The following is a 27212-nucleotide window of genomic DNA, read 5'->3' as shown; positions in this document are numbered from 1 at the left end:
ACTGAGACCATATGGGTTAGGGGAGACACTATTTTGAACCTCAGGTGGCCAGTCATTTCTGTGAGATAAAGTCATTTGTTTGCTTTTTAATGGCAGGATAAAAATTTAGCAGATTAACAAGCCTACTATTCTGGCCTCGACATTCCACTTGAACAAAATTCCACTTCCTTCCTTCTCTGCCAACTCTCTATTCCATTCAATTTTTAGGAAAGATTGAATGTTTTTTTTTCAGAATGCTTGTTTGCTTTTACAAATGTGAAGTGTGGGATTGTAAACTCATAGCAAGATTGAGTTTTACCACCAGTGTCAACAGATTACTTCTAATTATTTAATGTGTAAATAAACAAACCACATAATAAAATGCTCTATTGTACAAGAAGTTAAGAAGTCCATTAGGTGCTGGAGTTGACTTGTGGCGAATTGCCAAGGTTACTGTTTCAATAACATGAATTACTCAGAAGTAGTGGTTCCAGATTCCTCCTCCCCTTCACCTAAACTCCCCTCCTCTCCACCTTAACCCTGATTGGCTTTCTGATTTATTGCACCTGAAATTTTGTGCCTCTGGGCCTCCATTGGGAAAGATTTGCTATAAAAATGTCCCGGTTATCCTCAACAGGGAAATCCAACGCTGTTGCAATAAGTGCTGCTGGCACTAAAATAATCTTGACTGACTGAAATGCCTTCATGGGCCAGGGCTAGGAAGCAGGAACGGACCCCAGGACCAAGAAGTACTAGACATACTGCAGATTATCAGGGCCGATATATAGAATATAGGACCAAGCTCACTGATCTACTTAGTAATTTGGACTAAAGTCTTATGCTGACGAGTTGTCTCCTACCCATAGCGACACCATGGACACCTCCATCTGCAATCGTTCCGATAGTGGATCCATAGAGTTTTCCTGGAAAAAATCCGGAAGTGGTTTGCCATTGCTTCCTTCCGCTCAGTCATCTTGAGTCCCTGCCCTCGACTCTCTCCCATGCCTGGTGGTGCCCAGCACGGGGGCGTTTCGACTTGGAGCAGATTGCCTTCCACTCGCTAGCCACTGACCAAGCTAGGAATGGAATGGGTAGGCCTCTGCTTGACTCTCCCTCCCATAGTCAAGACAGGTAGAGGACTGGAAACTCTCCAGGTGCTATCCTGAGAGGGGAGAATAAGGTACCAGTATTTTTCTTCCAAGACTGAAATTACCTAATAATTGTTCTTGCCTCCCCTCTATTCATTTCAGTCTAAAGGAATCAAACTGATTAGCATATAGTAAATGTTTAGCAAATAGCATTCAAAAAATTGCATCGGCAAGAATTTCACATATTACACCGAAATGGGTGTAGAAATGGGGTAGAAGGAGGAAAGAGGAACAAAGTGATCCTGAGATATTTACCCCATTAGTCAATAGCATTTATTAAGCATCTACAAGGTGTAGAACACTGTAAGAAGCACTTAGGAGAGTATGTTATTAGACAAGATCCCCACCCTTGAGGAGTTTACAGTCTAACCAGGGAGACGTTAAGACAGATACTGAGGTAGTTTACAAATAGGAGGAGAAAGGAGAAATGAATGTGTAGATGAGGTAACGGGAGATGAATGTTGATACGTACACAACTACAAATGGTTGTGGGTGTGCAGTTGTGTAATGGGTACAAAGTTCTGTAGTGGGTTTTGTAGGGTTAAAATCTGGGAGGAAGAGAAATTAATCAAGATGGCTTCCTAAGCAAAGTGATTTCAGAAGGGCTATGAAAATGGGGAGAACAGTGGTCTGGCAAATATGAAGGGAGAGATGTTCCGTGCAGGAGGAAGTGATTTTGAAAAGACTGGCATTAGTGAGCTGGGATGTAGTGGGAGAAGAGACTGGATACGTGAGGGGGGAAGAGTTAATTAAGTATCTGAAAGCCAATGGTCAGGAGTTTCTGTGGCAAGGAATGGGTAGTCCTGGTGGCTCGATTAAGGCAGTGGCTCATGGGACTGAAGTCTAGGCCACCCCCTCCCCCCAAAAGAAATTTCGCAGTGAGGCTCCCAGCCATATTAGTTGCTGCCATTATTAAAACCCCATCCCCAACCAAACCCCCTCTCTAACACAGCCTCATAGAGGAAACTTTCCTCCCCCAGTTACTCGCCATCCTCTAACAGAATTCTTCTCACTCTAGCTCTGTTTCTGGAGAAAGTCCTGGCGTGTGACTGGCAAACAATCAATCGGTGGTATTTATTGAGCACTTACTATGTGCAGAGAACTGTTCTTCGCTCTTGCAGGACAAAAGAATAAGCAGACGTGTTCCCCGCCCAAGCAAGTGGCCCATGTTTAGGCGGCAGGATGTTGCGTCGGGGAGGGAAGTTTGGGGAAGGGAAGGTGAGGGTTCATTCATTCGTTCATTCAATTGCATTTATTCAGAGCTTACTGTGTGCAGAGCACTGCTTGGGAGTGTATGATGCAACAATAAACAGACACATTCCTTGCCCACAATGAGCTTACAGTCTAGAGGAGGGGAGACAGATATCAATACAAATAAATTAATTACAGGTGTGTACAAAAGTGCTATGGGGCTGAGAGTGGGAAAGAACAAAGGGGGAAAGTCAGGATGACTCAGAAGGGAATGGGAGAAGAAGAAAAGGGGGCTTAGTCTGGGAAGGTCTCTTGGAGATGTACCTTCAAGAAGGCTTTTAAGTCAGGGAGAGTAGTTAGTTGGATTTGAGGAAGAAGGGCATTCCAGGTCAGAGGCAGGACACGAGCTAGGGGTCCACAGTGAGATGGGTGAGGTCATTTATTTACTTATACTGAAGTCTGTCTCCCCGACTCTAGACTGTGAGCTCGTTGTGGGCAAGAACTGTTTATTGTTAAGTTGTACTTTCCCAAGCACTTAGTACAGTGCTCTGCACACAGTAAGCGCTCAGTAAATATGAATGAATGAGTGAATCAAGACACAGTGAAAAGGTTAGCATTAGAGGAGTGAAGTGTGCTGGCAGGGTAGAGAGGTGAGAACAGAAGGGTTTAGCATCCTTGAGAAAAGATACAGCAAAGTTCACAGACTGCTCGCATCCAGCTGGAAGGACCCCGGCATCCAGCAAGCATTGACTAGCTGACCCATCTGCCTCTTGAAATTTGTGATTTTGACTGTGCTTTTTGGATTAGAGTCGATGACAGTTCCAGAATGAACTGAGACCATATGGGTTAGGGGAGACACTATTTTGAACCTCAGGCTGGGGCCTCTGTAACATGTCAGGTCTGGCTTGGGTGACCATCACAGGCTCCCTCTCCATTGATGGCCCCTGCTCTCCTGGCAAAATAGTCTCCAACAGTTGTGTCCCAGTAAGTAATACCAAATTCATGAATCAGGGGAGAAAAAACGAACAACAGTGAGCTAGGAAACTTTCTTTTGTCTTTGCCAAGTCAGAAATTTGGAGACATTCCCTGAGTGGGGAGAGTGATACCAGTAGAGGTATGGGTCTTAGCGGGGCTAAGACCATCCCCTCCACCTGTAAGGTTGGCAAGCAGAGCTGCCTTCTCCTTAAGCCCCCTGGTAAACCAGACTTGACCTGCCCAATTTAGAGATCACAGGGTAGTCCCTCAGGCCCTTGGCCAACAGATTCGCCCTTTTTAATAATAATAATAATAATTATATAATTATTATGGTATTCGTTAAGTGCTTACTTTGTGCCAAGCACTGTTCTAAGCACTGGGGTAGATACAAGCTAATCAGGTTGGACACAGTCCCTGTCCTACATGGGGCTCCTAGTCTTAATCCCCATTTTACAGATGAGACAACTGAGACACAGAGAAGTTAAGTGACTTTTCCCAGTAGATAAGTGGTGGAACAGGGATTAGAACACACGACCTCTGACTCCCAAGCCCATGTTCTTACACCTAAGCCATGCTGCTTCTCAGGGCCTTCTCCAGGCCTTCTTGGGTGTGTGAATGTTTGTGGGTGTACATGAGTGCTGCCCACGGTCTCAACAGGAGAGGGGAAGATGGCCTGAAGTTGGATGCCATGGGGCTGGGTTCTAATCCCAGTTCTGCCACTTGCCGGATCTGTGGCCTTGGACAAGTCACTTTACTTCTCTGTGCCTCAGTTACCTCATCTATAAAATGGGTTTTAAAACTGTGAGCCCCATATGGGACAGGGACTGTGCCCAACCCAATTACACTGTATCCACCCCAGCGCTTAGTACAGTTCCTGGTACAAAGAGGCACTTTACAAATATCACAGTTATTATTATGCAAAACCCCTGCTAAAGTCTGGAGAAGTCCTGCCAGGCTTGAATGCTGGGAGGAGCCCACTCACTTGAGATCTAGGGCGTCGGGGAACTGGTGACTCAATAATCTCTTCTGAGGACACAGAGCCCCTCCCCACAAACTGGCCTGAGGGGAGACCCAGGACTCTTCATCTCCAGGAGTGGAGATGCAGGACTGGGGAGGAAAGTCTGGTGCGGAGAGGCCTTGAGGAGTCAGTAGGGAACCAACGAGACCCACATGGCTGAAGTCACTGAGAACCTACCTGCGGAGGAAGACCTGAGACCACAGATGGGCAGAGCTTCAAGGTGTGAATGTGCATATGGAAGACATCGGGTGGATAAAGGTGGAGGCTAAACCAGCCATGCTCTCTTGCTCGCGGGGCTCTGACTGGCTCTCTTCTTGCTTCAGTATCTCGCCATCTCCTGCTTCCCAACTGCTTCCTGTGGTCCATCTGAGAGGGAACAGTCCTCATGGTAAGCCTGTTTCTTTCCTTTAACCCCGATACCCACTGTTGGCATCTAAACTTTACTATATCCCTGCTGTAACTAACTATGCCTGTCTTCCCCCCTCTAGACTGTGAGCTTGTTGTGGGCGGGGATTGCCACTGTTGATTGTTTTATTCTTCGTTCCCAAGCACTTTGTACAGAGCTCTGCACACAGTAAGCGCTTAATAAATACGATCGAATGAATACCTGTAACTAACTGCCAAGTCCGAGTGTTGAGCAGGGAGTTCTTATCACGCCCGAGATTTTAGTATCGATCAATCAATCAGTCAATAAATCCATGGTATTTATTGAGTGCTTACTGTGTGCAGAGCGTGTATTCAGAGAGCACGTATTAAGGGCTTGGGCAGTACAGCATAATATACCTAATACACACGATTGTTGTCCACAAGGAACTTTAAGTCTAGAAGGAGAGACAGGCATTAAAATAACTTACAGATTAGATAAATGGTAGACTATAAGATTTTGTACATAAGTGCTGTGGGGCAGAGGGTAGAGTGAATACCAAGAATGTATCCGATCTGTGATTTAGTGTCTGTTTCCTCCTGTAGAAAGTAAGCTCCTTGTGGATAGGGATCATATCTACCAACTCCACTGTACTTCCCAAGCACTCAGTACAATGATCTGCACCTAGAGTTATTATTATTAAGTGCCGTCGAGTCATTTCCGATTCATAGCGACTCCATGGATCTACTTTCTCCAGAACATCCTGTCCTCCGCCAGAATCCGCAACCTTTCTAACGATTCTTCCGTTATCGTTGTTATGGTCTCTGTCCATCCAGCTGCCGGTCTGATTCTTCCGCATTTTCCATGGACTTTTTCTAGCATTAGAAAAAGGAGAGAATTCGTCCTCCTGCTTATGTGTTCAAAATATGCTAATCTAAGTCGAGTCACTCGGCCTTCCATAGACCACTTTGGCTTAATTTGCTCTAAAATCCATTTGTTTGGTTTACGGGCAATCCACGGTATTCGCGAAAGCCTTCTCCAATACTATATTTCAAAAGAATTGAAGTTCCTTCTATACCGCTTTTTCACTGTCCAGCTTTTGGATCCAGATATTGAGACTGAAAACACACTCAATAAATACCATTGATTGCTTGATTGGGGTACATAGCAAGTGCTCAGAGGGTAGAGAAGCAGAGTGGCTCAGTGGAAAGAGCACGGACTTAAGAGTCAGAGGTCATGGGTTCGAATACTGGCTCTGTCACTTGTCAGCTGTGTGACTGTGGGCATGTCACTTAACTTCTCTGTGCCTCAATTACCTCATCTGTAAAATGGGGATTAAGACTGTGAGTCTCACGAGGGACAACCTGATTACGCTGTATCTACCCCGGCGCTTAGAACAGTGCTCTGCCAACATTATTATTATTATTATTACAGATCCAAGTTTATGGTGACTCAGACGGGAGGATGAATCGGAGAAATGAGGGTGTAGTCAAGGAAGGACAAAGAAGTGTTTCCAAGGTGGGGAGAGTGGTGGTCTGTCAGATATGAAGGGGAAGGAGGTGAGCAAGAGGTCAGGGACAAGATAATAATGATAGTATTTGTTAAGTGCTTACTATGTGGCAGGCATTTTTCTAAGTGCTGGGGTAGATACAAGCTAATCAGGTTGGACACAGTCCCTGTCCTAAGTGGGGCTCACAGTCTTAATCCCCATTTTACAGATGAGGTAACTGAGGCCCAGAGAAGGCAAGTGATTTGCCCATGATCTCACAGCAGGCACGTGGCAGAGCCGAGATTAGAACCCAGATCCTTCCGACTCCCAGGCCCCCAACTCTATCCACTAGCCCATGCTGCTTCCCGTTGACAAGATAGGCAAGATCAAGGTACAGAAGGTTGGTATTAGAGGAGTGAAATGTGCGGGCTGGATTGTTGTAAGAGATCAATCAGGTAAGGTAGGAGGCAGGGAGCTGACTGCCTTAAATCTTTGCCGTGGTATTGATTGAGCACTCACTTGGTGCAATGCTCTGTGCTAAGCCATTGGGAGAGTACAAAAGAGGCAAAGGATACCTTTCCAGCTGACAAGGAGCTTACAGGCTAACCGGCTTATGTGGCTGCCTCTATAACCAGAAAAAAATGATGTGAAGCAGCAGGTAAAACACAACTTCAAGCTCTTTTTCCTGATCCGTCACTGTCAGTCATCATGTTATTCCTTAGATCATTCTTCTCTAAGTGCATTACTTTGTATTTGCTCACACAAAGCCTTAGTCAGTGCAGCAGCTCAGTTGAGCAGCTCAGCGGATGAAGCACGGGCCTGGAACTCAGAAGGACCCGTGTTCTAATCCCTGCTCCACCACTTGTCTGCTGAATGACTTTGGGCAAGTCATTTCACTTCCTCTGTTCCTATACCTCATCTGTAAAATGGGGATTAAGACTGTGAAGCCCATGTGGGACATGGACTGTATCCCACCTAACAAACACCATTCATTAAAAAAAAAAAAAAAATCAGCAGACCAATTCAGGTTCTGGATGAGAAATGGTAACTACAGGGGCAGGATTTTAAGAGTCTTGTTTTATTTCTAGGGCAGGAACTGTGATGAATCCGTGATTTGGAATAATTTATTGACTTTTTTATGCTCTCCCCATCATCTATCTTCAGTCTTCAAATGCTGCCGAGTTGTTCTGACCTATAGCTACTTCATGGACATCCTTTTCAGAACAACACATCTTCTATCATAGAGTCATTCTGGTATGTGTACCCACAGAGTGTTCTTGGTAAAGATAAGGAAGTGGCTTACGCCTTCTTCTGTGCAGTAAAATCTTCAATCTCTGCCGTTGTCTTTGATCAATGTTTTGATCACTTGATCATCTGCCTGTGACTCTTTGCCATGTCGTTGATGCCCAGCAAAGGTGAATCGATTATGTCTGATTCTTCGGCTCAAACCCTTCCATTATGGGTATCCCTATTTGGCACAGCTCTAGGCTTCATCCCCTGAAATACGGTCCCCTCCAGCAAGTCTTCCCCAGTTAACTTCTCTTCCCCCTTGGTTTTATAATAATAATAATAATGTTGTTATTTGTTAAGCCCTTACTATGTGCAGAGCACTGTTCTAAGCCCTGGAGGAGATACAGGGTAATCAGGTTGTCCCTCATGAGGCTCACAGTCTTAATCCCCATTTTACAGATGAGGAAACTGAGGCACAGAGAAGTTAAGTGACTTGCCCACAGTCACACAGCTGCCAAGTGGCAGAGGCGGAATCCAATTTATACCACTTTAATACTTCTGCACAAATTATGCACTTCTGAACTCATAGCCACCCGTAACGATTTTATGTGGCGACTTGACATCCTACTATTTAAGCATCAACTAATATACATACCCACTTTTCCTTCTTGCTCCTCTCTGTGAATCATAACAATCTCTGTCTACAATCTAGTGGATTGCAAGAAACCTCCTTGAATGTGGAATAACGTCTATTTTTTCCATTTTTCTCTGCCAAGCATTTAAAACAGGTGTCCCGCACAGAGTAAGCACTACTGAATACTACTGGTTAACCGAATAGTTGGAGATTTGGCACTTTATATGCTTTTCCCATTCCAGTCTTGGATTATTCACAATTCTCTCTCCTTCCCCAAATCCAGCAATAATTGTCTTCAAGAGGCTTTATTGACTGATACTCCATATTATACTACAAACACTTTCTAATTTGCTGTTATCACCTCCTAGTTCCCTGTTGGCACTCTAATGTCTGAGTGTCTTTTCTTCAAAGACAGCTTTTAAAAATTACTTATTCTCACCAGATGAGTCCATTTTCATTCCCATTCCCATTTTAATGTCCTGCCTCTCTCACCTCTTGGTTCTTAAGACTGATCTCAAACCTGCTGAGTCTTGCACCTGGATTTACACCCTTTATTCACCCTTCCCTCAACCCCACAGAACTTATGCACATATCCTTAATTAATTTATTTATATTAGTGTCCTACAGTCTTACAGTCTGCTCACTGTGGGCAAGGAATGTGTCTACCAACTCTGTTATATTGTACTCTCCCAAGTACTTAGTACAGTGCTCTGCACACCATAAATGCTCAATGAATATGATTAATTGATTGAATTAAAATCACCAACAAATCCAGTCAGCATTTTGGCTTCTCTTGCAGACCTTTCATGATGATGAGGTTCAGAAAGATTGGATGCTCTCCTTTCCTTGATATTTCCCTAATTCCTTTGTATCAGTCAATCAGTCAGTCAGTGGTATTTATTAGACACTTACCACATGCAGAGCACTGTACTAAGTGCTTGGGAAATTACAAAGCAGCAGAGTTGGTAGACAAGTTCCCTGCCCACAAGGAACTTACAGTCTAGCGGGGAAGACAGACATTAATATAAATAAATAATTTACAGATATGTGCATAAGTGCTGTGGGGCTGAAGATGAGTTGAATATCAAGTGTCCAAAGGGTACAGATCCAAGTGCATAGATGAGGCAGAAGACAGAGGGAGAAAAATTTCTACTAGTCTGATTGACTTTTGTTCTGTTTTCTTGGAATACTGTCAATAGATTTTTTAAAAAGTGAATAGACCCATTCGCGGGTGATAAGTGCTAAATCACACTGCTAAGCAGCATGGTCTAGTGGAAAAGGCAAGGGCCTGGGAGTCAGAAGATGTGGGTTCTAATCTCGGCTCTGCCACATGTCTACTGTGGCATTTAACTTCTCTCTACTTCCATTTCCTCATCTGTAAAACAGGGATTAAACCTACTCCCTCCTACTTATACCATAAGCCCCATGTGGGACAGGGTCTTTGTCCAACCTGATTAATTTGTATCTATCCCAGGGATTAGAACAGTGCTTAGTAATAATAATAATAATAATGTTGGTATTTGTTAAGCGCTTACTATGTGCCAAGCACTGTTCTAAGCGCTGGGGTAGACACAGGGGAATCAGGATGTCCCACGTGGGGCTCACAGTCTTAATCCCCATTTTACAGATGAGGTAACTGAGGCACAGAAAAGTGAAGTGACTTGCCCACAGTCACCCAGCTGACAAGTGGCAGAGCTGGGATTCGAACTCATGACCTCTGACTCCAAAGCCCGTGCTCTTTCCACTGAGCCACGCTGCTTCTCTTACATAGTAAGTGCTTAAAAAGTACCAACATTATAATAATAGCAATAATAATAAGTGGTATGAAATAATGCTTGCACCCAGACGATTTGAATTGAAATGACAAGGACCATTTCAGGATGAAAGTCTAAATGAGAGGCAGCCTCTTACACGAGTTCTTTTAAAAGTTTTTCTCGTCTTCAGGACAACTTCATGGTTTCTTAAATGGGTGTCTTGGCACTATTCATTGCTGGGTCATTGCTGGGTCTGGGCAACAAAGTTAACCAGTAAAAAAAAAGTGACACGGTTTTTTCAACCTGTGCTATAAATCTGCCATTTTAAAATTAGTTCTTGGGGAATAAGGCAAATGCCTAAATGGAAGGAATTCCTCATGACTGCTGTTTCTGGTATTCAGAAACCTTTAACCAAAAGTGATGATGTGAAGCAAGGTCAGGGGGTTTTCTTTTAGAATTAGCCCAAAAATCAGTACTGGAATACTATGAGCCAATGTGGAAATAAATTAAAAAAGGAACTACATTTAACCAGAATGTCTAGGAGGTACTCTCCTAAGTGCTTAGAACAGTGCTCTGAACACAGTACTTATTACTAGAACATAGTACTGATTTAGCACTTATCACCCTAAAATGGGTCTATTCACATTTTTTTTAATCTACTGGCAGTATTTCAAGAAAACGGAACAGAAGTCAAACTAGTAGAATCGATTGAGTCTATCAGTGGCTAAAGCTGATTAGATTACATATCTTTAAATTCTATATTATAAATTATTTATTCATTAGTGTCTGTCTCCACCTCTAGACTGTAAGCTTGGTATGGGCAGGGGATATGCCTGCTAATTCTGTTGTAATCTGCCAAGTGCTTAGTATAGTGCCCTGCACGTAGTAAGCGTTCAGTAAATCCCAGTGATTAAATGATTGATGAAACTGGGTATGCGAGTATGTCATGGACTGGGGCTGAGCCTGGGCCTCTCATTCCCCCACCTCCTGTTTACCTGTCAATCAGGGAACTGTTTCTCCAGAAACCTCCTTCCCTGTCCACACCTCCACTGGCCTTTTCTCGTGATATATTAACCCTCGATTTGACAATCAGTGTTTTTTTTCAACTTGCAAGTCCCCCCTTCAACCCTCAATAGACTTGCCCTTGTCATGGGGTTGTGAGATTTGGTGGACTATAATTCCATGCTTATCATGCCTTCCCCTTTCATAATTTTGCATGCTTCAATTGTGCCCCCTCTCAGCCTTTGTCTTTCCAGGTGGAAGAGACCCAATCTTTTCCTACTACTCCCGTTTGGAAGCTTCTCCATCTAGCTGACCTCTAATGCCAATTTACTAACTGTACCTTAATCTCCTCTATCTCACTGCGGACCTTGCCTTCTGTAGGATTCATTCATTCAATTTTATTTATTATTTATTGCGTACAGAACACTGTACTAAGCACTTGGGAGAGTATAATACAACAGTAATAATAATAATAATGTTGTTATTTGTTAAGTGCTTACTATGTGCCGAGCACTGTTCTAAGCGCTGGGGTAGATACAGGGTAATCAGGTTGTCCCACGTGAGGCTCACAGTTAATCCCCATTTTACAGATGAGGGAACTGAGGCACAGAGAAGTTAAGTGACTTGCCCACAAGTCACACAGCTGACAAGTGGCAGAGTCGGGCAGATACATTCCTTGCCCACAACCAGCTTACAGTCTAGAGTCATTCTGGGCATGTCACTTAACTTTGTTCTGCCTCAGTTTCCCCATCTCTAAAGTGAGGATCAAATACTTGTTTTCCCTCCGTCTTGGACTGAGACCCCGTGTGGGACAGAGACTGTGTCTGATCTTGGAACTATCCCAGTGACTTAACACAGTCCTTGGTACATAATAGGCAGTTTATAGTTACCATCCTTATTAGCTCATGTTGATCTTAGAAAGAAGCAACACTCTAGGTTTTTACTGACTGGCTACCATCATGCACTCTTTTGACAAATTTTGACTAGCCTTTGAAGACTGAAATCCCCATTGAATTTCCCCTTTTTTCACAATGCTCTTGGGAAACAACTCTGGAGTCCTGATTGGAGTTAACACCTCGACCCCTGTCCTATTGCCATCTTAACCACAATATTTCCAAAACTGACCTTCCTCGTCTTCCCTCTCAAATCCACCCTTCCACCTAATTTTCCCATCACAGTGAACTACACCAATATCCTTCCTGTGTTCAAGACCAGTGGCCTTAGGATTAAGTTTGTCTCCTAACAATCTTTCTACTCAAAATTCAATCGATTTAACCAATTGCATTTATTGAGCGCTTACAGTGTGCAGAGCACTGTGTTAAGCACTTTGGAGAGTGCACCCTAACAGAATTGGTAGACACATTTCCCTCCCACAGTGAGCACACGGTCTAGAGATGAGCTTATGTCTTATTGGTTTTTCCACCACAATATGTCCCAAGATAGTCCCTTTCTCTACATCCCTTGTTCCAAAGACTTGTCACATCTTGTTTAGACTATTCGCATTCTTACTGTACCCCCTGCCTCCAATCTGTACCCCTCTCCAATCTGTACTTTACTAGACTACCTGGATCATTTTTCTAAAACATCATTCTACGCACATTTCTCCACTCCTCAGTAATCTTCATTGGTTTATCATTCTTCTCCACATCAAGCAGAAATTGTTCACCATTGACACTTCAACAACCCTCTTTTCCGCTCTATTTGTCTCCCCGCCCCCATATCTTCCATCCCCCAATCTACTCTTCTCTCCCACATCACTTCAGCTCACACTCTTGGTTTCTCTCAAGCTAAGCTATTCGTTATGCCTCATTCTCATCTCTCCTTCAATCTATTTTTCACAACGTTTTTCCTTCCTGGAAATCCCTCCCCCATTCAAATGTGCAGAGTACAGTTCACTCCACTTTCAAAGTCCTCCAGAAAACCCACCTCCTCTAGCTGCTCTGGTGTAGTGGCTAGAACATGGGCCTGGGAGTCAGTAGGTCATGGGTTCTAATCCTGGCTTTGCCACTTATCTGCTGTGTGACCTTGGGCAAGTCACTTTATTTCCATGGGCCTCAGTTACCTCACCTGTAAAATGGGGATTGAGCGTGTGAGCCCCACGTGGGGCAGGGACTATGTCCAACCAGATTTGCTTGTATCCATCCCAGCACTTAGTACAGTGTCTGGTACGTAGTAAGCATTTAACAAATTATTACCTCAGCACTTATGTATTCCCAGACTCTCATAATATTTCGGTGCGTATCAATTTTTTGTCTCCTGCTATTTAAGCATTTATTTATTTACTTAGCTATCTTGCTATTCTCTTCTTCATATCTGAAATGTTTCTATTTCTTGCTCTCGGTTAGATTGTCAACTCCTTGAAGATAGAGATCATGTTTTTTTTCTTAACCTCTATTGTAAATTCTGACGCACGTAATATAATTTCTATGCCCAAAGAAGGTGCTCCTTCATGGATTGACTGATGGAAAGATATTAGCTATTAACACATTGTCAAAGGAAAAGCAGTTGGATATCAATTGAAAAATAGCTAGATTATCCGCTTTATGAACAGGTTCAGTGGTGTTTGATGGGGTGCACAGCTCATCATCAAAGAAGCTTAGGGTGTTAATTAAATTCCTGTGAGGGAGGTTGAAAGAAGGCCTACCTCGTGTTTTCACAACGTGATTGGGAAAAGCAAGAGAAGCAGTGTGGCTTAGTGGCAAGAGCACGGATTTGGGAGTCAGAGGTCATGGGTTCTAATCCTTGCTCTGCCATTTGTCTCCTGTGTGACCTTGGGCAAGCCACTTCACTTCTCTGTGCCTCTGTTCCCTCATCTGTAAAATGGGGATTAAAACTGTGAGCCCCATGTGGGACAACCTTATTACCTTGTATCCACCCAGCGCTTAGAGCAGTGCTTGGCACATAGTGAGCGCTTAACAAATACCATCATTATTATGATGGTGACGATGGCCCAATCAGGGAGAGATCTTCCAGAAATATGAGCGGATCTGGCTACAGTGCAATGAGAGTTGGAAAAAATGGTTATGCATATACAGCACTTAGAACAGTGCTTTGCATGTAGTGAGCACTCAACAAATATCATTATTATTATTGTTATTATATAAACTCAGCATTGGACACAGGGTGAGTACTACATAATAACAATAATTGGGCTACATGTTAAGTGCTTACTTTAAGCCAAGCACTGTACTAAGTATTGGGGTAGATTACAAAATAATCAGATTGGATACAGTCCCTGTTCCACATGGGGACTCAAAATCTCTTGAAAGTTCTTCCCTGTGGGCTACTAATATGATTTGAAGGGATTTACTTTTAGTGATGGTCACTTTAGGAGACTGATATCTTCAATCAGTCAACATATTTTTCACCTTATTCATCTTTTACTTAACAGTCAGGGACATGTTGCTATCACACAGCGTATATTCACAGGGCATGCAGGGGAAAAGTAAGTGTAGATACTCTTCTTGCAAAGCTTTCTTGGGCCAAACAGAGTCTCACATGGGACCACTTTGCCGATCAAATTCTCAAGGCCATGAAAAATAAATGGAAATGTACTTGTGTGACTTGCTTAGCGTTTGTACCGTTAAATAATGTATGATACTTGTTTGTGGTGTGAATACCTTGACCAGGGTTCCAGGAAGTGTTTTCCATTTATGTTTAAGTATCAGCTCTGGCAAAGGTCCTCTACTAGTTCCAGAGCAAGAGGCGGTCTCATGCCTTCTAATAATAATAATAATAATACTTGTGGCATTTGTTAAGCACTCACTATGTGCCAGGCACTGTACTAAGTGCTGGGGTGGATACAAGCAGATCAAGTTGGACACAGTCCCTGTCCCCTGTAGAGCTCACAGTTTCAATGCCCATTTTACAGGTGAAGCAACTGAGGCACAGAGAAGTCAAGTGATTTATCCAAGGTCATTTAGCAGCCATGTGGCAGAGTCGGGATTAGAACACATGACCTTATGACCATCTGGCCCGTGCGCCGACCTGGTCCAATTAATGAACCTAATTAATGGTCAATTTGGTGGTGATGTGGTGGTTCACAGATGCGAATTTCACAGACTTCATCACACCTTGTGAAACCCCCCCCCCCCCATTTTTCTATTAAATTATTAGTTGAGTTCAAACAGTGTCTGAGTTCCTGAATCAGCAGGTCAATTAGATTCTTTTCCTACCTCGAGAGGGTCATTTGAACAACTCCCTTGGTGTTTTCATTCTTTAAAGATCTCTTTTATGAAGGTTTGTCGGTCAGTCTCCTCTACCTATTTATTGATTGCCACTGGGGAAGCAGCATGGCCTAGTGGCTAAAGCATGGGCCCGGGAGTCAGAAGGTCATGAGTTCTAATCCCAGCTCCGCCACTTGTCTACTGTGTGATCTTGGACAAGTCACTTTACTTCTTTGGGCCTCAGTTGTCTCATCTGTAAAATGGGTACTGGGATGGTGTCCAACCCGATTTGCTTGTATTGAGAAGCAGCGTGGCTTAATGGAAAGAGCACGGGCTTGGGAGTCAGAGGTCATGTGTTCTAAACCTGGCTCTGTCTCTTGTCAGCTGCGTTACTTTGGGCAAGTCACTTTTCTGTGTTCAGTTCCCTCATCTGCAAAATGGGGATTAAGACTGTGAGCCCCATGTGGGACAACCTGATTACCTTGTATCTACCCCAGTGATTAGAACAGTGCTTGGCACATAATAAGCACTTAACAAATACCATCATCATCATCATCAATCAATCAATTGTATTTATTAAGAGATTTCTATGTGCAGAGCACTGTATTAAGCTCTTGGGAGAGTATAGTTACAATAAATTAGCAGAAATTTTCCTTGCCTATAATTATTTTATTTCCAGGGTTCAGGGAATCTGGAACCAAAAAATGCATCTCTAGGCCTGTCCATGAGGATGGCAAGAGCAGTTGCCATCTTTGCCTTTCTGAGATGATTTCTGGGCTGACACAGCTTTGATATTTCTGGTTGACCCATTAATAGACAATCTTCACCATATTTCTTTATCAATCAATCATTTTATTGAGTGCTTACTTTGTGTGTAGAACACTGTACTAAGCATTTGGGAGAGTACAGTTTAACAGAGTTGGTAAAATCACATTCCCCGTCCACAGCCTATTATCTAAATTTACTCCTTCTACCTTGAAGATTATTTTTTTACCTCATGGGAAGCAGCATGGTTTGGTCAAAAGGTCCGGAGTCAGAAGATCTGGGTTCTAATGTTACCTCTGCCCCTAGACTGCTGTTGACCTCAAGAAGGTCACTTAATCTCCCCGTGCCTCGGTTTCTTCTTCTATAAAATGGGACTAATACTATACATACTCCTCCTTACCTTACAGTGACGCTATGAGGAGAAAATGAGATAACTGCTGCGAATGTGCTCTGGAAAAACAAAAGCACTATACAAATTCATGGTATTATTTAAGAGGAGCAGCATGGCATTGTGGATAGAGCAGGGGCCTGGGAGTCAGAAGGTCATGGGTTCTAATCCCAGTTCTGCCACTTGTCTGCTGTGTGACCTCGGACAAGTCTCTTTACTTCTCGGGGCCTCAGTTACCTCATAAGTAAAATGGGGATTGAGGCTGTAAGCTCCATGTGGAAAGGGACTGTGTTCAACCCCATTTGCTTGTATCCACCCCAGTGTTTAGTACAGTGCCTGGCACATAGTGAGTGCTTAATAAATGCCATAATTATTATATTATTTTGCAGTATATTTTCATTGCTAGTCTATTTTTCATTTTCCTCTTTCCTGCTCATATTCCAAATCTTCTCCAGTAATTTATTTTATATAATTCATCTGCTGTTTATGCTAAACTGCATCCAGAGTGGATTCTTTGGCTATATACTTATACAAGATAATTTAACTACTTGGTTATCATTGACATTCTCTTTTCTGTATTAGTATACCCATCACCAGCAGTACTTTTACAGCTCTATCACTTGTTATTTTATGATTTTAAATATTATAAATTTACAAAAACACAAGTAAACACCAGGTATTGTGTAGTATCCCCTCTAGACTGCAAGTTGCCGATGGGCAGGGAACCTGTCTACCAACTCTGATGAATTGTGCTCTCCCAAATGCTTATATGTAGTTCCACGCATACAGTAAGTGCTCAATAAGTAGGATTGATTGATTGTATAGTTGAAAGAAATAAATGATTCAACCATTAACTGTACTCTTTCTTTAGAATTCCCATTATACCATCATCTATGCCTCTACTTGTCTGTGGTTGTCGTCTTAGTAAACCTCAAAATTATCCACCTTCAATTTGGGATATTAGAGACAGGTGATACTTACGGAAAGTAGGTGAGCACCAGAAGCCAAATTCCTCACTTTTATTGGATGTTTGGGATTGCCTATATGGGGAGGGTGGGGGTGATGACTTCTGTTTCAAATCTAAGACAAATGTTTCTCAGAATCGAATTGATTCAAATGGAAGAAATGTGTCATTTTCATTTGAAAGAGAGAGTGGTAAGATATTCCTTTTAGATGCATGGGATTTGGGCCCTCCCAAAAAGACAATTTCCCTAAGAAAAGCTTTATCCTTTTAAGCAGTCTTCCATCATCTCCATTTGCAGGTGAGGAAGAGCTGCTTCTTATTAAACACATCCACAGACTCCAGTTATAAGTGGAAACTAAGCATTTAATGTGTGAGGAAATTTTTGAAAGAGAATGCAGGCTTTAAACTATGTAAACCCTGGATAAATGTCCCATTGAAAGACCAGGAAAATGCATGATTCCCAAGGAAAGTTCCTTTGAAAGCAGAAAAGGCTGAAGAGGATTTGAGAGCAGAGCTTTTCCTGTCATTTGCTTGAAGACTTGTGTAGCTGAATATCAGTTAATAAAGGCTTCCCATGTCATGAATACCTGATTAGAGTATTGCTTCTCTATGTTGATTAGAGTACCGAATCAATCACTGCATGAGTACAGAGTAGCCTAAGGGTAAGAGGAGAGGACTGGGAGTCAGAAGATCTGGGTTCTAATCCTAGATTAGATTAGAACTCTAGCTCTGCCACTTACCTGCTGTATGGCCTTGGGAAAATTCCTTTGTTTAATTTAATTTTTTTTAAATGGTACTTGGAAAGTGCTTACTATATGTCAGACACTGTACTAAGCGTGGCTCAGTAGAAAGAGCCTGGGCTTCGGAGTCAGAGGTCATGGGTTTGATTCCCGGCTCTGCCACTTGTCAGCTGTGTGACTGTGGGCAAGTCACTTCACTTCTCTGGGCCTCAGTTACCTCATCTGTAAAATGGGGATTAACTGTGAGCCTCACGTGGGACAACCTGATTACCCTGTATCTACCCCAGCGCTTAGAAAAGTGCTCTGCACACAGTACGCGCTTAACAAATACCAACATTATTATTAGTATTAAACACTCTGGTAGAACCTAAATAATCAAGTTGGACACAGTGCCTGTCCATAGGGGGCTCAGAGTCTAAGTAGAAGGGAGGAGGATTAAATTCCCATTTTACAGATGAGGTAACTGAGGCACAGAGAGGTTAAGTGACTTACCCAAGGTCATAGAGAGGACAAGTGGTGGAACTGGGATTAGCAGCCTCATGGCATAGTGGATAGAACACAGACCTGGGAGACAGAAGGTCAGGGTTTAAATTCCGGCTCTGCCACTTGCCTACTGAGTGGCTTTGGGCAATTCACTTCACTTCTCAGTTACCTCATCTTTAAAATGGGGATTGAGACTGTGAGCCCCACGTGGGACAGGGACTGTGTCCAACGCAGTTTTCTTGTATCCACTCCAGTGCACAGTACAGTGTCTGGCACATAGTAAGCGCTTAACAAACACCACAATTAATAAGCTAGATCCTCTGAGTCCCAGGCCCATACTCTTTCCAGTAGCTACACTGCTTCACTTATCTGTGACTCAATTTCCTTACCTGTAAAAAGACAGGAAACTAAATTCTTGTTCCCTCTCCCCCTTAAACTATGAGCTCCATGAGGGACAGAGATCATGTCTGATCTGATTGTATTGTACCTACCCTGGCCTTGGTACAAATAAGCGCTTAATACATGCCATTATTATTGTCAATTCATCTCACAGGGCAGAGAGAATAATGCCAGATGGAAGGAATGTGGAAATTTAGAAGATTTTACACATTACTGAAGGATGGTTTCAGAGCCTCCGTGAGGTAAGAGGGAGTATTCACCAAATACTGAAATCTTCTACTCAAGCACAAATGACCAACTGGGGAAAAGTGGCATTAGACTTCTTGGTATCTCCATCGTTATTCCTTGTCCCTGACCCCCATGATCAAGCCAAAACTGCCCCATAGAATTAAGAGAAGCTAATAGCTATTAGCTAAGAGACTGTTAATAATAATACTTGTTAAGCAATACAGAGTGCCAAACACTGGCCAAGATAATCAGATTAGGCACACTCCACATGGGGTTCACATTCTATGAGGGAGGGAGAACGGGTATTTTATCCCCATTTCACAGTTGAAGAAACTTTGGCACAGAGAACTTAAACGACTTGTCCAAGGTCACACTGCAGACAAGTGGCAGAGCTGGGATAAGAACCCTGGTCCTCTGACCGCCAGACCCATGCTCTTTCCACCAGACCATGCCGCTTTTGGTGTTGCAAAAGTATCCTGTAAAGGCCGCTGAATCCTCCCCTGAATCGACCTATGAAGACCGGGATTTGACCAGCTTAACGACTCATCTCAGCTTCGAGCATCCCCTGATAACTTCTAACTCTTCGAGGTATTTCAGGAAGGGGTTTCCTGGAGCCTGACAGATAAGATCTATTTTTATCAAAATGTTGAAAGGACTGATTCGATTAAATCCAGCAAATTGGCCAAGTGTTTTGAGTTTGTTTTAGCTACACTGAATGATTGTTATAAGGTTTAGCGGGCTAGAGATTAAGGAGATGAGTTCGCCGGAGAATTCTTAGCGGGCAACTGGAAGAGACATAGAGAAAGTCCTGTCCCTGAAATCTTTCTTAACACTTCTACACACGCAACCTCAGGGGCTGCTTTTACTGCAGCTGTGAAGTGGACTGTTCATCAGAGGAAGGTCGCTAGGCAACAGTGGCATTTATCCAACACTTCCTTTTTAACGGTATTTGTTAAGCACTTATTATGTGATAAACACTGTACTAAGCACTGGGGTAGACACAAACTAATCAGGTTGGACACAGTTCATGTCCGGCACGAGGCTCACAGTGTTACAGATGAAGTAACGTGGCTCAGTGGAAAGAGCATGGGCTTTGGAGTCAGAGGTCATGAGTTCGAATCCCAGCTCTGCCACTTGTCAGCTGTGTGACTGTGGGCAAGTCACTTAACTTCTCTGGGCCTCAGTTACCTCATCTGTAAAATGGGGATTAAGACTGTGAGCCCCATGTGGGACAACCTGATTCCCCTGTGTCTACCCCAGCGCTTAGAACAGTGCTCTGCACATAGTAAGCGCTTAACAGACACCAACATTATTAAGTAACTGAGGCACAGAGAAGTTAAGTGACTTGCCCAAGATCACACAGCAGACAGGTGGTAGGGCTGGGATTAGAACTCGGGTCCTTCTGCCTCCCAGGCCCATGTTCTATCCATTAGGTCATGCTGCTTCTGGTACTTACTATATTAAAGAAAACTGTACTAAGTGCTTGGGAAAATACAACAGGTAGACACGATCATTGTTAGATTCTGCTCATGGAACTGAAAACTGAAAATATTCTTTACATATATGCAGTGTGGAAAGGATTTCTGGCTTTCTAATTACAAACAGGGACACACACACATACTTTCATACTCACAAATACGCCAGATTATAATTTATTGGAGGGGTTTTCTTAAAATTCTTAGGTGGTGATAGTCCGGCTTTGAGATAATGATTCTTTGACGTGTAAAAGTTTACTTGAAGCATAAATTCTGAGCCTTATTATTCAAAGAGGTACTTGGAGCAATCACAGTTTATTGTGAAAATTTGGTTACAGCTTAAAAAAGGCTTGTATAATGTTTTTTATTCTTACTGTGGGATGTCTTTTTAGAAGTTACTATTTCTGCTATTGGAAATTTAGGAAACAGCAAATGAAAGCTGTCAGCCCATCTTGTTAAATGGTTGGTTTGCCAAACTTCATTACTTTTCATAAATAAAAGCTGCCTTTGAGCAAAATGCATGGGGAAATTGTGTTCCCAAATCTAGGCAATTGAAAAATGTTACTACAATATCTGTGTATTTACAAAGTTTTCAAACGACCTAGACTAGGTGAAGGGGAGAAGGTTGTGCTTTTTTATGTCATTTAAGTGCCTATCGGGTGACAAGCACTATACTATATTCATTCATTCATTCAATAGTATTTATTGAGCGCTTACTATGTGCAGAGCACTGTACTAAGCGCTTGGGATGAACAAGTCGGCAACAGATAGAGACGGTCCCTGCCGTTTGACGGGCTTACAGTCTAATCGGGGGAGACGGACAGACGAGAACAATGGCAATAAACAGCGTCAAGGGGAAGAACATCTCGTAAAAACAATGGCAACTAAATAGAATCGAGGCGATGTACAATTCATTAACAAAATAAATAGGGTAACGAAAATATATACAGTTGAGCGGACGAGTACAGTGCCGTGGGGATGGGAAGGGAGAGGTGGAGGAGCAGAGGGAAAAGGGGAAAATGAGGCTTTAGCTGCGGAGAGGTAAAGGGGGGATGGCAGAGGGAGTAGAGGGGGAAGAGGAGCTCAGTCTGGGAACGCCTCTTGGAGGAGGTGATTTTTAAGTAGGGTTTTGAAGAGGGAAAGAGAATCAGTTTGGCGGAGGTGAGGAGGGAGGGCGTTCCGGGACCGCGGGAGGACGTGACCCGGGGGTCGACGGCGGGATAGGCGAGACCGAGGGACGGTGAGGAGGTGGGCGGCAGAGGAGCGGAGCGTGCGGGGTGGGTGGTAGAAAGAGAGAAGGGAGGAGAGGTAGGAAGGGGCAAGGTAATGGAGAGCCTCGAAGCCTAGAGTGAGGAGTTTCTGTTTGGAGCGGAGGTCGACGGGCAACCACTGGAGTTGTTTAAGAAGGGGAGTGACATGCCCACATCGTTTCTGCGGGAAGATGAGCCGGGCAGCGGAGTGAAGAATAGACCGGAGCGGGGCGAGAGAGGAGGAAGGGAGGTCAGAGAGAAGGCCGACACAGTAGTCTAGCCGGGATATAACGAGAGCCCGTAATAGTAAGGTAGCCGTTTGGGTGGAGAGGAAAGGGCGGATCTTGGTGATATTGTAGAGGTGAAACCGGCGGGTCTCGGTAACGGATAGGATGTGTGGGGTGAACGAGAGGGACGAGTCAAGGATGACACCGAGATCGCGGGCCTGAGAGACGGGAAGGATGGTCGTGCCATCCACGGTGATAGAGAAGTCTGGGAGAGGACCGGGTTTGGGAGGGAAGATGAGCTCAGTCTTGCTCATGTTGAGTTTTAGGTGGCGGGCCGACATCCAGGTGGAGACGTCCCGGAGGCGGGAGGAGATGCGAGCCTGAAGGGAGGGGGAGAGGACAGGGGCGGAGATGTAGATCTGCGTGTCATCTGCGTAGAGATGGTAGTCAAAGCCGTGAGAGCGGATGAGTTCACCGAGGGAGTGAGTGTAGATGGAGAACAGAAGAGGGCCAAGAACTGACCCTTGAGGAACTCCAACAGTTAAAGGATGGGAGGGGTGAATGAATACTATATGCTGGGTGGGATACAAGTTAACCAGGTCAGGCAGAGTCCTTATCCCACGTGGCACACTCAGTCTAAGGAGGAAAGAGAATAGGTTTGGAATCCCCATTTTAAAGAGACATAGAGAAATTGTTTTGCCAAAGGCCACACAACCAACAAGCGGCAGAATCTGTTGCCGACTTGTTCATTCCAAGCGCTTAGTACAGTGTTCTGCACATAGTAAGCGCTCAATAAATACTACTGAATGAATGAACCAGGATTAGAACCCAGGTCCTCTGACTCCCAGGTCCGTGCTCTTTCCACTAGGCCATGCTGCTTCTCAAAATGGTCACAGATTGTGTCTGTTTTCAACAAATTTGCTAGGGAAGTAGCCCTAACCCTCCTTCCAAGCTTGTTCCCCTACCACGGCATAGTGGATAGAGCCTGGGCCTTGGTGCCAGAAAGTCACTGTCTCCACCACTTGTATGCTATGTGACCTTGGGCAAGTCATTTCCTTTTCTGTGCCTCAGTTACCTCATCTGTTTTACAGATTGAGACTGTGAGCCCCATGTGGGATATGGACTGCATCCGACCCTATTTGCTTGTATCTACCCCAGTGGTTAGAACAGTGCTGGGCACATAGTAAGTGCTTAACAAATACCATAATACCATATATCATAATACCATATACTATAATACCATAATAAATACCATAATAATAATTATTGTTAGTATCACTCCTGCTGTATTCCTGGTACCCCTCCCCATGCCCCAAACTCACCCCTTCCAATCTATAGTGTTTATTAAGGACCTGTTCTGTGCGGAGCACTGTTCTAAGAGCTTGGAGGAATACAGTATATGTTGGAGGCAAGATGCTCCCCGTCCAAGATCTTATGATTGAATAGCTCTCCCTTTTCTCCTCAGTTTACCCACTTCTCCCTCTATTTTATATATCTACTGTTGTAAAGTATGTTTCCCTACAGTGAGCCTTCCTTTTCCTCCACCTCCTCCTCCCCTGCCTCCAACTGCTCACTCTACCTTCTGCCCAGATCCAGCCCCGGCCCCTGACCTAGCAGCTCCAGAAGGAGGAGCTGCCAGCCACCGAGATGTTGGAGATGGCAGCAGCAGCCATTTTTTTAAAACGGCATTTGTAAAGCACTTACTATGTGCTTATTATGTGTACTAAGCCCTGGCATATGCAAGATAATCAAGTTGAACACAGTCCTTATCCCACATTCATTCATTCATTCGATAGTATTTATTGAGCGCTTACTATGTGCAGAGCACTGTACTGAGCGCTTGGAATGGACCAATCGGTAACAGATAGAGACAGTCCCTGCCCTTTGACGGGCTTACGGTCTAATCGGGGGAGACGGACAGACGAGAACAATGGCAATAAATAGAATACAATGGCAATAAATAGAATGGAGATCACAGTTTTAATCCCCATTTTACAGATGAGGTAACTGAGGCACAGAGAAGTGAAGTGACTCGCCCAAAGTCACGTAGCAGATAAGTGGCGGAGCCGAGCTTAGTACCCAGGTCCTTCCGACTGCCAGGCCTGTGCCCTATCCACTGGGTCGTGCTGCTTCCACGGGGATGGAGCTGAAGGAAAATGAAAGCTATAAGAGATAGCGTGGGGGAGAATAAGGAGATAGAGTGGTGAGTTTGAGGTGCAGGGGTGGTGGTCAGGAAAGTCCAAAAGCTGTGAAATTATGGGAAGAGGAGAAAGGGAGCAAGGCTCCATTTAGGTACCTCAGAGGGGATGGGGCTAACTTTTCATAGGTCAACCTAGGAAAACGGTGAAATATGTAACTTCTCAGTGCCACTCTTTAGGCAAGTACTTTATACTTATCCCCTTTCTGTGTTAGCTCGAGCAGTTTCATCAGTGTCACCTAGAAGCATGTTCCCCAAAGTTTACCTGTTTATTTGGCCAACTACTTCACGATGACTGGATAACCTGCTTCAGTTTCTTGCCGCCTCAACCACTGGTATAAATCTTGTTAGCCGCCAGCTTAGTGACAAGGGGTAGAGCCAAGGAGGAGGGAGGTTGGAGATTTGGTGAGCCCAGCTTCTAGGCATCCCATAGATGTCTCTGTGTTCACTCCACCGACACGATACCCTCTCTGTCCCTCAGCCTTCTTCCCGTCCCGTGGAGATGTGGCAACAATCCCTGGCCTCCCACCTGTCCAAGGAGGCTTTCGGGGCCAGAGGTGGTGGGGTTGGGAGGGGGCGGTCGTGCCCGGGCAGGATGAGATGAGTTTGGCCGGATGACGGAGTTGGGGACGATGAAGGATTGATTTTTCGGGAACATTCCCTCCATCTCTGTCTCCGTCTTGTTGTCCCACTAAGACTTCACTGCCTCAAAAGATGATAGTTCCTCCGATCGATCCGATCCTGTCTGCTGGAACAGATCAGGGAGTGTAGCTCAACAGTATGCCATAAATCAACCCCTCCAACTGGGTGGAGGACGATCAGAGATGGCTGTAATCCAGTCAATCACAGTTTAGGCAATGTGTCCTTGTAGCGAGTACCCCGGAGGCACACGGCACCAATGTCAAGGCAAGATCACGTCTCTGAGGACCTGTAACCCAGATCACTAAAACGGAGGCAATTGACATAATGCTACAGCTTTCTTGTGCGGACCGAATAAAGAAAATGGACAAGAGCAGCCTCTCCTTACTGTTTCCGCTTGATGAACTGAAACGGGCGTATACATTACCCCTTCGTAAGTGTGGAAGACACCACTGATGGTGAAATTCACCCATGAGAAATAGGGTAAGCAGAAGGGGTAAGCCCCTAGCAATGTGGAACGACTGCCTCAGTTCGAATACGCTACTTCCTTATTTTTCAGGAAAAACAAAGAAGAATGCTTTCAAAGAGTAAGCTTTTAAAGGGCTATTCTGAAGTTTAGATTTTTTTCTCCTATAAAAGTCAAAAGAAATTGCAGTGCACCATCATGCAGAAAAAGAGTGTGGTAATTGATATTTTTGCAACTGGGGGAAAAATATTCTTTGACATTTGCTGCTAAATTAAAATCTATATTCTGTGTTATTCCTTGAGTTTCCATCAATGGTAGTGGTGTTCAAGCTGTAAAGTGTTCTAGTTGGCGAAGGAAATTAAAGCCGTGTTTATTGAAATGTGTGCTTTGCTAAACAAAAAAGTTTTATTTAATGACTCTCTCCTGTCTCTCAAACCCTGATTCCTGAGGACTGTTCACTGTTGGGTTGTTGTGGAAGGAACCTTTTCTAGTTGTAACCCAATCTAGATTTTCCAGGTCAGTGAATTAATCCACTGTCTCCTTCCTATAGCTAACTGAGGATCATACAGTATCTCATTATATATTAACAAAAACACACAGTCCATTAAGGCTTACTAAAGAAAATCCATTTGACCTCAACAACTTCTCCAAAGATCTGAGCAACAGTGATTGCTTTTCTAAGAGTTGCCGATTCCCTTCCAAAATGTGCTATTGATCTATAAATTTCCCCCATTTATAATTTGCAAGCCAATCAGATTTAAATACCAGTTTCTACTAGATGCCGTCCGTTATAGCATCTGTCTTTAAATGAAAGGTTTTAGGGATTTTCCACGACATAAATATACTTTGTCAACCATCTCCAAGGCACATGTGAAGGAATTTAGGAAAGTTGTACGTTACGTGAGAATCTGTCTCATGTCTTTTCAGCATGATATGGTTGAGACCTGTCCTTTCTTATAAAAATATTGAAGGTGTCACCCCGATCATAAGTGGGGCTCTCAGCAGAAAACCACTTTGTTCAGTCATTCATTCATTCAATCATATTTACTTAGTGTTTACTGTGTGCAAAGCACTGTACTAAGTATTTGGGAGAGTTCAGTGCAACAACAAACAGACACATTGCCCACACACATTTGCTGTGGAGATGGGAGGGAGGATAAATGAAGGGAGCAAGTCAAGGAAATGCAGAAGGGAGTGGGAGAAGAGGAGGGCTTAGTCAGGGAAGGCTTCTAGGAGGAGATGTGCTTTCAATATGGCTTTGAAGTCGGGAGAGAAATTATATGTCTGATATAAGGAAGGCGAGCATTCCAGACCTGCATCAAAAAATCCTTACCTAGGGAATAATAGTGACATGTATTGACTTGTATCTATCCCAACACTTAGAGCAATGCTTGACACTGTTATTACTATTATTATTGATAATTTATTACTATTAAGTGCTTACTGTATACTCAGTGCTAAAGTACCTACCCCAGATAATTAGATGATAATAATAATAATGTTGGTATTTGTCAAGTGCTTACTATGTGCCGAGCACTGTTCTAAGCGCTGGGGGAGATACAAGGTAATTAGGTTGTCCCACATGAGGCTCATAGTCTTAATCCCCATTTTACAGATGAGGGAACTGAGGTACCGAGAAGTGAAGTGACTTGCCCAAAGTCACACAGCTGACAAGTGGCAGAGTCAGGATTAGAACCCGTGACCTCTAACTCCTAAGCCCGTGCTCTTTCCACTGAGCCACGCTGCTTCTCTACAAGACATTCGGCTCAGACACAGTCTCTATCCCACATAAAATTTACAACCTATGGGAGAGAGGAGGTAATTTAGTCCCATTTTACCAATGGAAGAACCGAGACACAGGGAAGCTAATGTGATTTGCCCAAGATCACACAGCAGGCTAGTGGTAGAGCTTGGAAAAGAACCTTGATCTTCCAACTCACAGGCCTAATTCCTTTCCATTAGGCCCTGCTGCTTCTCTTTGAGGGACAATTATCTTCTTACGGTACTTAGATTTGTGCCCTTTAATTACTTGATAGCATTT

General features: G+C 43.7%; 1 long non-coding RNA gene and 1 other non-coding gene across 2 annotated transcripts; one reads left to right on the top strand and one right to left on the bottom strand.

The window, feature by feature from the left end:
• Positions 1 to 1013: 1013 nt before the first annotated feature.
• LOC114815692 lies at positions 1014 to 1151 on the bottom strand. The gene has a single exon (XR_003763495.1). It is a non-coding gene; the product is annotated as a small nucleolar RNA SNORA7 (small nucleolar RNA).
• A 3211-nt stretch (positions 1152 to 4362) lies between these two features.
• Positions 4363 to 19600, top strand: LOC114815454. The gene is made up of 3 exons (XR_003763229.2): positions 4363 to 4699; positions 18844 to 18931; positions 19363 to 19600. It is a non-coding gene; the product is annotated as an uncharacterized LOC114815454 (long non-coding RNA).
• Positions 19601 to 27212: the final 7612 nt, after the last annotated feature.

The sequence above is a fragment of the Ornithorhynchus anatinus genome, chromosome 12, assembly GCF_004115215.2.
Source record: "Ornithorhynchus anatinus isolate Pmale09 chromosome 12, mOrnAna1.pri.v4, whole genome shotgun sequence".
Classification (NCBI taxonomy): Eukaryota; Metazoa; Chordata; class Mammalia; order Monotremata; family Ornithorhynchidae; genus Ornithorhynchus; species Ornithorhynchus anatinus.
Note: the sequence above shows the minus strand (reverse complement) of the source record. Positions and strands in the feature narration are given on the sequence as shown.